This window comes from Cynocephalus volans, chromosome 3 (genome assembly GCF_027409185.1).
Source record: "Cynocephalus volans isolate mCynVol1 chromosome 3, mCynVol1.pri, whole genome shotgun sequence".
NCBI lineage: Eukaryota > Metazoa > Chordata > Mammalia > Dermoptera > Cynocephalidae > Cynocephalus > Cynocephalus volans.
Genome location: NC_084462.1, coordinates 25,597,619 through 25,611,551, shown reverse-complemented (window position 1 = coordinate 25,611,551; position 13,933 = coordinate 25,597,619). Strand labels below are relative to the sequence as shown.

The 13,933-nt window shown below is 43.5% G+C and overlaps 1 long non-coding RNA gene across 1 annotated transcript; it reads left to right on the top strand.

Moving 5' to 3' along the window:
• Positions 1-10,443: 10,443 nt before the first annotated feature.
• On the top strand, positions 10,444-12,976 carry LOC134373850 (uncharacterized). The gene is made up of 2 exons (XR_010022996.1): positions 10,444-10,855; positions 12,366-12,976. It is a non-coding gene; the product is annotated as an uncharacterized LOC134373850 (long non-coding RNA).
• Positions 12,977-13,933: the final 957 nt, after the last annotated feature.

Sequence of the window (13,933 nt, the reverse complement as noted above, 5' to 3'; positions counted from 1 at the left end):
CTCTAGATAACGCTGGCTAATACAGATTTTGGTACCAGAAGTAAGGTGTTGCTTATAACAAATACTTGAACATGTGGAAGTGGCTTAGGAACTGGGTGTTGAAGAAAGGCTGGAAGAATTTGGAGGAGCCAGCTAGAAAAAGCCTACGTGCTGGTGAAAGTTCAGAAGACAAGAAAAGCGGGGACAGAATGCAACGGATTGAATTGTGTCCCCCCAATCTCATTCTTGCTGTTAACTGTGAGGGCAGGAAATCCTATTATGGTAATTGAAGGGTGGGATTTTGAAGAGGTGATTAGATTGTAGGACCATGCAGTAGTGAATGAGTTAATAATGGTGGTCAGGGTCATGGCTCTGGGGGCTTTAAAAGGAGAGCATGTGGGAGTTTCCCTTTCTCTGCTCTGCCATTTTCTTTCTTTTTCTTTTTTTTTCTTTTTTCCTTTTTAAAAGATGACTGGTAAGGGGATCTTAACCCTTGACTTGGTGTCGTCAGCACCACACTCACCCAATGAGCTAACCAGCCATCCCTATGTAGGGATCTGAACCCATGGCCTTGGTGTTATCAGCACCACACTCTCTCAAGTGAGCCATGGGCCAGCCCTCTGCTCTTCCATTTTCTGCTATGTGAGACCCCTACATTGCTGTAAAGCCACCACCAAAGAAGACCCTCACCAGATGTGTTCCCTGGACTTTGGACTTCCCAACCTCAGAAACTGTAAGTAATAAATTTCGTTTTCTTATAAATTAGCCAGTTCCAGGTATTTTGTTACAAGCAACAGAAATGGACTAATTCAGAAAATTTATACCAAGAGTGGTCCATGTCCCTAAGGTATCTACTGTTAAATTGAGGGCATTGGTTGGGAAAGAATGGTGTCATGGATTGAATTATGTCCTGCCAAAACTCACTGAAGTTTGAATGTGTCCCCCAAGTTCTATTAGAAATGTGGACCCCACTGTGACTGTTAGGATGGGAAATCCTATTATGGTAATCAAAAGGTAGGGCCTTGAGAAGATATAACAACCACAATTATTTGAAGTTGATACAACAAGCAAACAGAAAGGACATTGTTGGGGGGGAGGGGGGAGGGAGAAGGGAGGGAGGTTTTGGTGATGGGGAGCAATAATCAGCTACAATGTATATCGACATAATAAAATTTAAAAAAAAAAAAAAAGGTAGGGCCTTGGAGAGGTGATTAGATTATAGGACCACGCCATAGTGAATGGATTAAAAATGGTGCTCATGGGCATGGTTTGGAGGGCTTTGAAAGGGGAGCATGAAGCGTCTGTGTCTCTGCTCTCTCTCTCTGCTTCCACAATCTTGCAATGTGAGATCCCTGTGTCACTATCACCACCACCAGATGGACTTTGTACTTCTTAGCCTCCAAAACTGTAAGCAAATAAATATTGTTTTTCTTATAAATTACCCAGTTCTGTGTATTTTGTTATAAGCAACAGAAACAGACTAAAACAAATGGGATCCTGCAAGTTGGGATTGGGACATGTGGGAAGACCTTTATGAAGCTGGGGACATGGAACCCATAAATTGCATTGCGTTTTGTTTGCCAGAAATTAACTCCCCACCCCCATCCCCAGAGACAGTGGCTTTTCCACCTCTGTGTGAGCGGATTAACTCTGCATTGCCTAAGGAAACAGTAATGGCTTCCCCTCAGGCAGTTACTGAGCCAGGCAGTGCTGATTCTCCGCAGGACCCACCCCACCATCTATCTTTGATTCTAGACCCATAACTACACTCAAGGCCCGGCAGGCCCTGAAAAGTGAGGTACAAAGTGTGACCCATGAGGAGGTGCATTACATTCCAAAAGAACTACGTGAATTTCCTACTTCATACAAGCAGAAACTGGGAGAATATGTATGGGAATGGATATTAAGGGTGGGGGATAATGGTGGAAGGAACATAAAATTGGATCAGGCTGAATTTATTGATATGGGCCCACTAAACAGAGATTCTTCATTTAATGTTGCAGCTTTGGAACTTAAGAAAGGTGCTAATAGTTTGATTGGTTGGGTTAAGTATGAAACAAAAGATGGCCCACTATGAGGGAGTTATAGATGCCTGATCTCCCTTGGTTAACTGTACAGGAAGGGATTCAAAGGCTTAGGGAAACTGGAATGCTAGAGTGGGTTTGTCATGTAAAACCTATTCACCCACACTGGGAAGCTCCAGAAGACATACTTTTTACTGATACTTTGGGAAACAGATTTGTGAGGGGAGCCCCAGCATCCCTGAAGGGCCCTGTGATTGCTCTTCTCTGTAGACTGGACCTTACAGTAGGAAACACAGTCAAGCAATCGGAACACTTAAATGCAATGGGACTAAGTGGATCCCAGGATGGCAGGGGCCAAGTGGCGGCACTCAACCAACAAAGGCAAGGTGGGTATAGTTACTATAATGGACAGCAGAGGCAAAGCAATAATCAGAATAGTCGGACTCGTGTAGATCTATGACACTGGTTAGTCAATCAATCTGTTCCTGTAAGTCAAATAGACAGGAAGCCTACTAAATTCTTACTTGATCTGTATAAGCAGAAAACTTCTCAGTCAAGTGAACAAAAGTCTAACTCAAATAATGAAAACAAAGAGTCACAGCCTCTCAATCAATTCCCAGATTTGAACCGTTTACAGACCCAGAACCCCTTGAATGAAGGGATGGCCGGGTCCCCTTGTGGAAGCACCCTGGTATACTAACAAAATTTATGCTATTAATCTTTCTCCCATCCTTCCCCAAAGAGACCTGTGGCCTTTCACCAGAGTAACTGTGCACTGGGGAAAGGGGAATAATCAGACCTTTCAGGGACTACTGGACACTGCATCTGAATCGGCACTGATTCCAGGAGACCCAAAACATCACAGTGGTCCTCCAGATAGAATAGGGTCTTAGGGGGGCCAGGTGATTAATGAAGTCTTAGCCCAGGTCTGACTCACTGTGGGTCCAGTGGGTCCCCGAGCCCATCCTGTGGTTATCTCCTCAGTTCCAGAATGCTTAATTGGAATAGACATTCTTAGCAGCTGGCAGAATCCACACATTGGTTCCCTGACATGTGGAATGAGGACTATTATGGTGGGAAAGGCTAAATGGAAGCGATTAGAACTGCCTCTACCTCGGAAAATAGTAAATCAAAAATGATACCACATTCCTGGAGGGATTGCAGAGATTAGTGCTACTATCAAGGACTTGAAAGAGGCAGGGGTGGTGATTCCCACCACATCCCCATTCAACTCTCCTATTTGGCCTGTGAAGGAGACAGATGGATCCTGGAGAATGACAGTGGATTATCATAAGCTTAACCAAGGAGTGATTCCAATTGCAGCTGCTGTATCAGATGTGGTTTCATTGCCTGAACAAATTAACACATCTCTGGGTACCTAGTATGCAGCCATTGATCTGGCAAATGCCTTTTTCTCCATTCCTGTCCATAAGGCCCACCAGAAGCAGTTTTGTTTTCAGCTGGCAAGGCCAGCAATACACCTTCACTGTACCACCTCGGGGGTATATAAACTCTCCAGCCTTATGTCACAATTTAGTTTTCAGAGATCTTGATCACCTTCCCCTTCCATAAGACATTACACTGGTCCATTACATTGATGACATTATGCTGACTGGACCTAGTGAGCACGAAGTAGCAACTACTCTGGACTTATTGGTAAGACATTTGCATGTCAGAGGATGGGAAATAAATCCAACTAAAATCCAGGGGCTTCTACCTCAGTTAAATTTCTAGGGGTCCAGTGGTGTGGGGCATGTTGAGATATCTCTTCTAAGGTGAAAGATAACTTGTCGCATCTGGCCCCTCCTACAACCAAAAAAGAGGCACAGAGTTTAGTAGGCCTATTTGGATTTTGGAGGCAACACATTCCTCATTAGGAATCTACCAAGTGACACAAAAGGCTGCTAGTTTTGAATGTGGCCCAGAATAGGAGAAGGCTCTGCAACAGGTCCAGGCTGCTGTGCAAGCTGCTCTGCCCTTTGGGCCATATGACACAGCAGACCAACGGTCCTTGAGGTGTCAGTGGCAGATAGGGATGCTGTTTGGAGCCTTTGGCAGACCCCTATAGCTGAATCACAGCGAAGACCCTTAGGATTTTGGAGCAAGGCCCTGCCATCATCCACTACTCTCCTTTTGAGAAACCGCTCTTGGCCTGCTATTGGGCCTTAGTAGAAACTGAACACTTGACTATGGGTCACCAACTTACCATGTGATCTGAGCTGCCAATCATAAACTGGGTGTTATCTGATCCAGCAAGTCATAAGGTTGGGTGTGCACAGCAGCAATCGATCATCAAATGGAAATGGTATATATGTGATCAGGCCTGAGCAGGTCCTGAAGGCACAAGTAAGCTACATGAAGAAGTGGCCCAAATGCCCATGGTTCCTTCCTCTGCTACACTGCCTTCTCTTCTCCAGCCTGCACCTATGGCCTCACGGGGAGTTCCCTATGATCAGTTGACAGAGGAAGAGAAGGCTAGAACCTGTTTTGCAGATGGTTCTGCATGATATGCAGGCGCCACCGGAAAGCAGACAGCTGTAGCACTTTCTAGGACATCCCTGAAGGACAGTGGTGAGTGGAAATCTTCTCAATGGGCAGAACTTCGGGCAGTGCACCTGGTTGTGCACTTTTCTTGGAAGGAGAAATGGCCAGATGTGCAATTACATACTGATTCATGGGCTGTAGCCAATGGTTTGGCCAGATGATCAGGGACTTGGAAGGAACCTGATTGGAAAACTGGTGAGAAGGAAATCTGGGGAAGAGGTATGTGGATGGACCTGTCTGAGTGGGCAAAGGGTGTAAAGATATTTGTTTCCCAGTGAATGCCCATCGAACGGTGACCTCAGCAGAGAAGGACTTTTACAATCAGGTGGATAAGATGACCTGTTCTGTGGATACTCATCAGCCTCTTTCTCCAACCACCCCTATCATCACCCAGTTGGAACATAGGCAAAGTGGCCATGGTGGCAGGGATGGAGGTTATGCATTGGTTCAGCTATTCTGCTCGCTAAGGCTGACCTGGCTGTAGCAACCACTGAGTACCCAACCTGCCAGCAGCAGAGACCAACAATGAGCCCCTGATTTGGCACCGTTCCCCAGGGCGATGAGCCAGCTACCTGGTGGCAGGTTGATTACACTGGACCGCCTCCATCATGGAAGGGGCAGCATTTTGTCTTTACTGGAATAGACACTTACTCTGGATATGTATTTGCCTTCTCAGCATGAAATGCTTCTGCCAAAACTACCATCTGTGGACTCACGGAATGCCTTATTCACTGTCATGGTATTCCACGCAGCATTGCTTCTGACCAAGGAACTCATTTCACAGCCAAAGAAATGCAGCGATGGCCTCATGTTCATGGAATTCACTGGTCTTACCATGTTCCCCATCATTTTGAAGCAGCAAGTCTGATAGAATGGTGGAATGGCCTTTGGAAGTCACAGTTACAGTGCCAGCTAGGTTACAATATCCTGCGGGGCTGGGGCAGGATTCTTCAGAAGGCTATATATGCTCTAAATCAGCACCCAATGTATGGTCCTATTTCTCCCATAGCCAGGATTCACAGGCTCAGGAATCAAGGGGTGGAAACAGAAGTGATACCACTCACCATTACCCCTACAGACCCACTAGCAAAATTTTTGCTCCCTGTATCCACGACTTTATGTTCTACTGGCCTAGAGTCTTGGTTCCAGAGGGAAGAATGCTTCCATCAGAAGACACAAAAATGATCCCATTGAACTGGAAGTCAAAGCTGCCACCTGGCAATGTTGGGCTCCTCATGTCTCTGAGCCAGCAGACTAAGAAAGTAGTTATGGTGTTGGTGGGGGTGACTGACCCAGACTACCAAGGGGAAGTTGGACTACTACTTCACAATGGAGGTGAGAAAGATTATTTCTGGAATACAGGTGATCCCTTAAGGCAACCCTTAGTACTGCCATGCCCTGTGATTAAGGTCAATGGAAAATTACAACCAAATCCAGGCAAGACTATGAATGGCCCAGACTCTTCAGGGATGAAGGTTCGGGTCACTCCACCAGGTAAAGAACCATGACCAGGTGAGGTGCTTGCTGAAGGCAAAGAATGGGTAGGAGAAGGTAAGAATAAATACCAGCTTTGACCAGATAACCAGTTACAGAAACAAGGATTGTAATTATCCTCCCTATTGAGTTAAGAATATGTCTCTACATATATATATATACTGTACATAAGCAATTATCTTTGTATTTGTTCCTCTTATTTTTTACCATGTACGATGAGACTTACTGATTTTATTCAGTATTTAAATACTGTTAACTTTACATCATAATATTTGCATTTAAGTCATGGGATATCAATAGAAGAGTAAATATCATCTAAGGAATTTACCTCCTTCTCTGGGAAATGAATTAATGCATTTTTGGTTGTACATAGGATAACCTATGTTAGGTGAAACTATTATGTTATTGTCCCATTTAAAGATTAAGTATGATTTAAGGAGATATAACAGACACTAAGTTGACAAGGGATGGACTTGTGAAGGTTAATTCTAGGTGTCAACTTGATTGGATAAAGGAACACTGTCTTTTTAGGTGTGTCCATGAAGGCGTTTCCAGAAGAGATTAGCATGAGAGCCTGAGTGGACTGGGTGGGAAAGATTAGCCCTCAATATGGGTGGGAACCATCCAATCCGTTGGGACCCCAAGAGAACAAAATACAGAGAAAAAAGGCCAAGCACTCTATCTGCTGGAGCTGGGATACACTCTTCTCTTCTTTCCACAGATATCAGAGCTTGAGATTCTTCAGCTTCTGGGTTCCAAGACTCACACCAAGGACACCATTGGCTTCCCTGGTTTTGAGGCCTTCAGACTAAGACTGAGCCACGCTACTGGCATCCAGTTTGCAGGTGGCCTATTGTGGGACTTCTTTTCACAATCATGTGAGCTAATTCCCCTAATAAATCCCCTTTCACATATTTATAACATATCCTATTTACTCTGTCTCTCTGGAGAACCCTGACTAATACACAAGCTTAGGGGTAAAGCTTTTGAGTACCAATATAGTATGACAGTATTTGTCTCTGATAGCAACTTTACAGAAGAGTAAACAACAACAACAAAAGTTGTATATTGAATATGAGTGGATGTAAAGACATTCTTCTATGAAAATAGTTTTTAGTTTTCTGGTTAACATAACAGATATGTTTATCATGTTTATTCTTGTGATGGCGGTAAGTAGATTTTATTGCAGACCTATTTCTTGGTGGCATATAGTCAGGTTTCCATCAAGACGACTTTGGAATCATTGATCAATATTGACTGTCTTACACACTTGAGAGCTCAGAGCTAGGATGCTGTGGAGGAAAAGCAGGAGAGGACCAGTGGAAGTTCTAGAATAGCTACGTAGGAGGGACTTTGGGGTGGTAATCTGGTTGGAAGGGGGTGAAGCTGGCTAGGGAATTTATCCTGAAGCTGTGACTGCATACTAAGCATTCATATTTTAGTAATTATAATTACTTGGGGTATTTTGGGTAAGGGAAGGGTAAGGGAGATTGTGGGGAGCTAAATCCTCACAGGCCATTCCTGGTGCAGCCACAATTCTATATCATTGCTATGATAAACTAAATTCTGGTTGAGAAGCAAAATCTTCAATAAGGGTTGCTTTCCCTTTGTTATTATATGAGTAAAAAGGTTAAGTAATTCAAAATTACTAGTAGCTTTAGACACTAAAAAATTGTGCATAAAGCCATTAAGTATGCTGGAGACATCATCAAATATAACAATTATAACAGTTATCTTTTAGATCTCAAGGAGGCATAGACTAGGAATGCTGTCCTTAGCTGAGCTAAGTCAACTCTAGACTCATGTTTCTACCAATAATCTTCACATGTCGGATAACTATTTGCTAAATGAACAGGTGAATGAATGAATGAATACATCCGGACTCTCTTGTACAGCATAACACTTCTACTTGCTGAAAACATGGCTGAATTTGTTGGAGTTTTGGAGTTTAAGGAAAATAAATGAAGGACAAAATAAAAGGGAACAGGCTGATGCCTATTCATTGCCAACAAGTGGGTTCAGGGATACAAATTGAGGCAGCCACCTATTTTACTCACTCTGGCCAAGAAAGAAACCTCTTATTAGCATTTGTCTACATGGATGATTTACAATGAGCTTTTAGTATTTTGTCATTAAACCATTCTTCTGGCTCTCATTTACAAATGCAAAGTAGACAAAAAATAATGGGAGCCAAACGAATACAGCAAGAAGAATAACCAAGAGGAAGCGAAGAAATGAAAAAACAGTGATGGAGTTTGGGTGTGTTGTCCCTCCAAAACTCATGTGGAAATTTAATCCCCAATGTGGCAGTGTTGGAAACTGATGGAGTCACGGGGGTGGATCCCTCATGAATGGATTAATGTGCTCCCTGGGGGAGGGGGGAGTAATGAGTGAGTTCTCACTCTATTAGTTCCCGCAAGAGCTTGTTGTTTATAGGACCCTGTCATCTCCTCTCTCTCTCTCTCTCTCTCTCTCTCTCTCTCTCTCTCTCTCTCTCTCTCGCTTCTCTCTCTTGCTTCCTTGCCATGTGATCTGATTGTACCTGCCGGCTGCCTGACACTTTCCGCCATGATTAGAAGCACCCTGAGGCCCGTGCCAGATGCAGCTGTCCCAGAATCATAAGCCAAATAAACCTCTTTCCTTTGTAAATTACCCAGTCTCAGGTATTTCTGTTATAGCAACACAAAAGGGACTGAAACAAACAGTAAGTTCAGGTGCAGAGCCAAGGTCACACAAAATCAGACAAGATCACAAGCAAAGGTTTCACAAGGTCACACACAAGGTCACAAGCAAAGTCTCAGAGAAATGTTATGTATTATCAGTGTGTTATGCATTATCAGTGTACAGGTAACAGTGAATAGCCTACCTGGCCAAAAAGTAGTCAGAAGTGAAAATAAATGTTATAGAAAGCTTGTTTAATTGAAAAGAAATAATGTTAACTGTGATGTCAAAGGATAGTCTGCTGACTGGCTGGTTAGCTCAGTTGGTTAGGACATAGTGCTGATAACACTCAGGTCCAGGGGTTAATAGTCATATCGGCCAGCCATAAAAAAAAAAAAAAAAAAAAAAAAAAAAAAAAAAAAAAAAGCCTGCTTATAATCTCTACCTTGTTATAATTTATAGATTGAAAATAAATTTAATATGATTCAAATATATTCTCCTTTTTGCTTCAGTGTGTTCCTGAGAATCATGCTGCAAAGCAGATCATATTTTTCCAATGAATAAAGTTGCATTCCCGAGCACAGACAAAGAATCATCTAAATTGTGGCTTTAAATAATATAGCACTAAATAAAGCAATCGAATATTCCAAAAGTAGGCTACAAGTCCCTTACAGCTAGCATAAATGTACTTACAAGGTGGGATGCCTCATTTAATTGATATGCTATAAAATATAAATTCAGCACACAAACTACAACTCTATTATATAAAAAATTTGAGCTGGTTAAAATCAATGTCTAGTTATAATAAATATTAAACATTACATTTCCAATTTTGTTGGATTCCTTATATTTAGAAGGATTTGAGGAGGATATGCACAGATGGCCCAGACCTCTCACAGAGTGCTGTCCAGAAAAGTCTGAAATGATGCCATCTTTTCTCTTGATAAACTAATTTGCAGCAAGCAGAGGCATTCAGAACCATTCCATTGACCTTACAGCTGTGCCCAAAGTTGGGATTTCTTTTTGTTTGGCAAAATAATCATTGCAGTATTCAAGCATCTGAGCGCCACACTAAGAACTTCGGCAGTGAGTGTGAAGCACAGGGGTTGCCTGGCGTCCGGTCCCCTTGGTCCTCTTCTTATCTCAATAAATGGTGCGATGCAGTTGTGCACATCTTCAGGCCTGGAATGAACTGGTCTCTTACTAACATCTTTCAATTGCGCATTCGATTGATCCAGAAATGAGATGGCATTCTGAGGAATGGAAAGAAAGATACTGAGAGGGGAAAACGTGAAGGACGTGGTTGTCTAACGTCCAAAGTGAGTGGCTTGGGTCGAGTGCGTCTGAATGGAAGTTTGAGACACTAACAGTGACCACAGTGAAGACTTAGGAAGAGGAGACAGCTGGGAGAAACGTGATCAACCCTGGTGCTCCTCTTAATCACCTAGGGCAAAGCTTTTATTTGTTTGTTTGTTTGTTTGCTATTTTCCCCTCTTTCTTGGAGTCACAAACCACTTAGCCAATCTGATGATAGCTACGAAACTCTTCTTCCACCTCCCTGTCGCGCCCCGCCCCGCCCCCGCTTGGCCTCGCCTCCCCGCAGAGGGCGGCTACTGCGCAGACGCCGACGGCGCGCTCTACCGTCTCGTCCTCTGGGTCCTCCAGACCACCGAACCCTCCTCCTAGAGAGGCCCCCGAAGAGGCACCCCCTCCCTTCTCCTCCCCTCCCTCAGGAGGGAGCTAACCCAACCGCCACCCGGAAGTGCAGACGTCTCGGAGGTTTTGAGCGTCCTTTTAGGAAGGACTGCTGTTACTCTTTCATTCACCCCACAAACGATTCTTGGATGCCTGTCCTGTGGCAGAGAAATGAACGAGACACAGCCCGTGTCTGCATAAAGCACTGCAGGACCCGGTGCAATGCTGTATTCCTAGGAGCCGGAGGGGCGGGAGGCCGGATGGAGAAAACTTTCCAGCAGGGGTAACGTCATTGGGCCTAGGTTGTCTGCCATGTAGTCACTGGTGTTCGGTGGGGGGGATCTCCGGTTGGCAGAGCATTGCGGGTAGAAGGAACATTCCGAGTAGAGGAAAGATGGCTGTCATGAAAACGTCTGCCTGTGCGGAGTGCATGGGTGCCTGGAGAGGAACCTGGGAAGGTAAGCAGGGGTGATCCTGCAGGCTTTGTATGCGATAAGAAATGTAAACAGTGTCCTGAGTAGCCTGGACGGTATTTTAATCAGGACATATGAGCTCTGACTTGCACTTACCAATTTAACTGGTAGCCAGGCTGTGCTGAGGAAAAACCCGCAGGCTGTTGGATTGTGGTGACAGAACGGTGGCGGGATGGCATGACTTATATTTATTCGTTAGCAGTGTTGTCTCTTCCTCTAGGATGTAACTTCCATGCGAGTCAGGACTGTATTTGTTTAGTTCATTTCTGTTACCCAGCACTTAGAAAAGTGCCTGGCACATAGTAGGTTCTTAATAAATGTTTGTTGGATGAATGAATGAATGAATTTGAGGTTGGTAGGACTTCCCGCCCGATTGATTAGTAGATGAAACTGGGAAGGAGAGGAGACAGATTACTGAAAATTGGAAGAACATAAATAGTGGAATCCTGTTCACAGTGGATGTTTGCTGAGCATTTGTGGGCTAAACACTGACAAAAGGCTGAAGGGCAGAAGTCCAGAACAGGATCCAAATGCTGGTGTATTCAGGGAAGGGCCCAGAGCCCAGAATCTGCTAAAGAATGCCAGTTCTAGGTTTTAGTCTCACAAACCAAAAATGTCCATTTCTTTTCTGCCCACCCACATGTCTGAATTTGAGAAGTACCTGTACATACTTTTTTGTTTCGACTATTACCATCCACATCAAATCCACGACTGCGACTTTAAGGCTGTGTATTATTCCATTGAAGTGATGTATCATCATTTAATAAAACCATTACCTGGCATTTGTGGTGTTTGTTTACCTTCACAGATAATGTAGGAATATCTTCATGTCTTCCTATTCCTCTTTTTTTCTTACTTTCATTGAGTATTTTACCAAAGGAGTAAACTACTTAGTAATATTACATCCACTTATGTCTTTTACTATATATTGCCTCATTGCTTTTCAAAAAGTTAGTAATGACAACAGCAATATCCATTTATGTAACAATTACAAATTGAGTATCTACGGGTGCTAGGCACTGAGCTGGGTTCTAGGGGCATTATATGAGCAAAATAGACATAGACACTGCCCTCATGTAGCTTCCAGTCAAGGGCAAGAGGCAGGCATTAATCACATCATCACACAAGTGTGTAATTACAAACTGACAAATAGTGTGAAAAAGAAATACAAGCTACTAGCCAAGAGCTTGAAATCAGTTTTACAACACTTTCAGCAGAACTAGGGGTAGTTTAGAGGGGTTTCATTTTTAATTTTGTTACTGTACTAGCTAAAAAATGGTTTCTCAGGATTGCTTTGACTGTTTTCATTTTGATTTAACCTGAATTGTTCCTTCCTAGTTCACCTATGCTGCTTAAGGGAAGTAGTGGGTGATTCTTCTATTGTAAATCAACAAAAAATTTACAAATTTAGGCTGTATTAATCCTTTTTCTTTTGCTTAAAACAGAATACCCGAAACTGGGTAATTTATAAGGAAATGAAATTTATTTCTTACAGATTTGGAGCCTGGGAAGTCCACGATCCAGAGAACACATCAAGTGAGGGCCTTCTTCTGGATGGGAACTCTCTACACGGTCCTGTGGCAACACAAGATATCACATGGCAAGAGAGTGGCAAGAGCTATCTCATGTGCTCATTATAAAGCCACCAGTCCATGGCCATGATAACTCATTACTCCATGAATGGATTAACCCATTCATGAGGGCACAGTCCTCATGATCCAATCACCTCTCAAAGGTCTCACCTTTCAAATATAATCGGATTTCCCACCCTCTTGATACTGTTACAGTGGGGATCAAGTTCCCAACATATGAACTTTTGGGGGACACATCTGACCCATAGCATAGGCCTAAGGAAAAAAATTTTTTTTGGCCTAAATTTTTTACAGATGAGTAACGGAGTATACTTAGGAGCTTGTCCTAACCTTTCCTCCTATTTATCCTGTAAGTGAGTTCTCCTCTTCTCTGAGCAGGCAGCAGGAACCTAGCATAGGGAGGGACTTGGGTTTGAACCCCTGCTCCTCCACTTCTAACTCTGTGAAATGGGGAGATTATTCAACATTTTTGAGCCTCAGTTTCTTCATGGGTCAAATAAAACTAATAATTGTACCTTTTTTGGGTGTGATTTTTAACCACATGCTGTGAGTGAGCATTCTGTTAAGTGGAAATAGATAAACTAGAGCAGAATAGGGTGTCTGGCTCCCAGGAGGTTTTATTACCATATTCAAACCAATACTTGAGCAGTTCACAGAAACACACGTGCTGGCAAAGAAGGGAATGTGGATTGCTGCTTTATGCTCTGAAAATATAGGACAGGTAACACTCTCCTCTGCAGGAGACCTCACTTAGACTGGGATGCCAGAGAAAGCCTTCTGTAAGGAAGAGCCTTTGAGCTGAGAACCTGGGAGGAGTAGGAGTTCACCAGGTTAGTAAGGGCAAAAACCTATTTGTCATCCTGGTCTCCTCTCTCACTCATGCAATCCATCAGCAAATCCCACCAATTCTACCTTCTGAACATATCGTCCTGAATCCCTCACTTCTACCATATCCACTGTAGAACCATATCACTGTAGACATGAGTTCTCATCCTGGGCCACCATACAATCTTGTTAACTGGCTTTCTGCTTTCACTCTGGCTCCTACATCCTTTTCTCCATGCAGCACCCAAAGGGACCCTTTTACAGTGGATCATTTCACTCTGTTGCTCAAAACCTTCCAATACTTTCCCATCACACATAAAATTAAATCCAAATTCCTTACCGTAACCTACAAGACCCTACATGATCTGCTGTGGCTCCTTCTCTGCCTTCATTTTCTGTCACCCTTTCCTTTGCTCACTCAGTCACATCAACTTCCTGGCTGAGCCTCAGACAACCCTTGCATGCTCCCTGCTCAACACTGTTGCCCCTGCTGCTTCGTTGGTCTAGAATGTTCTTCTGCCACTTACCTTTGTGACTCATCCATTCATGTCAGGATATGCTCAGGTGTCTCCTCATGAGAGTGGGCTTCCTTGAGCACTCCTCCAGTAGTATCCTTTTCTTCTTCAATCCTTTACCCTGCTTGTTT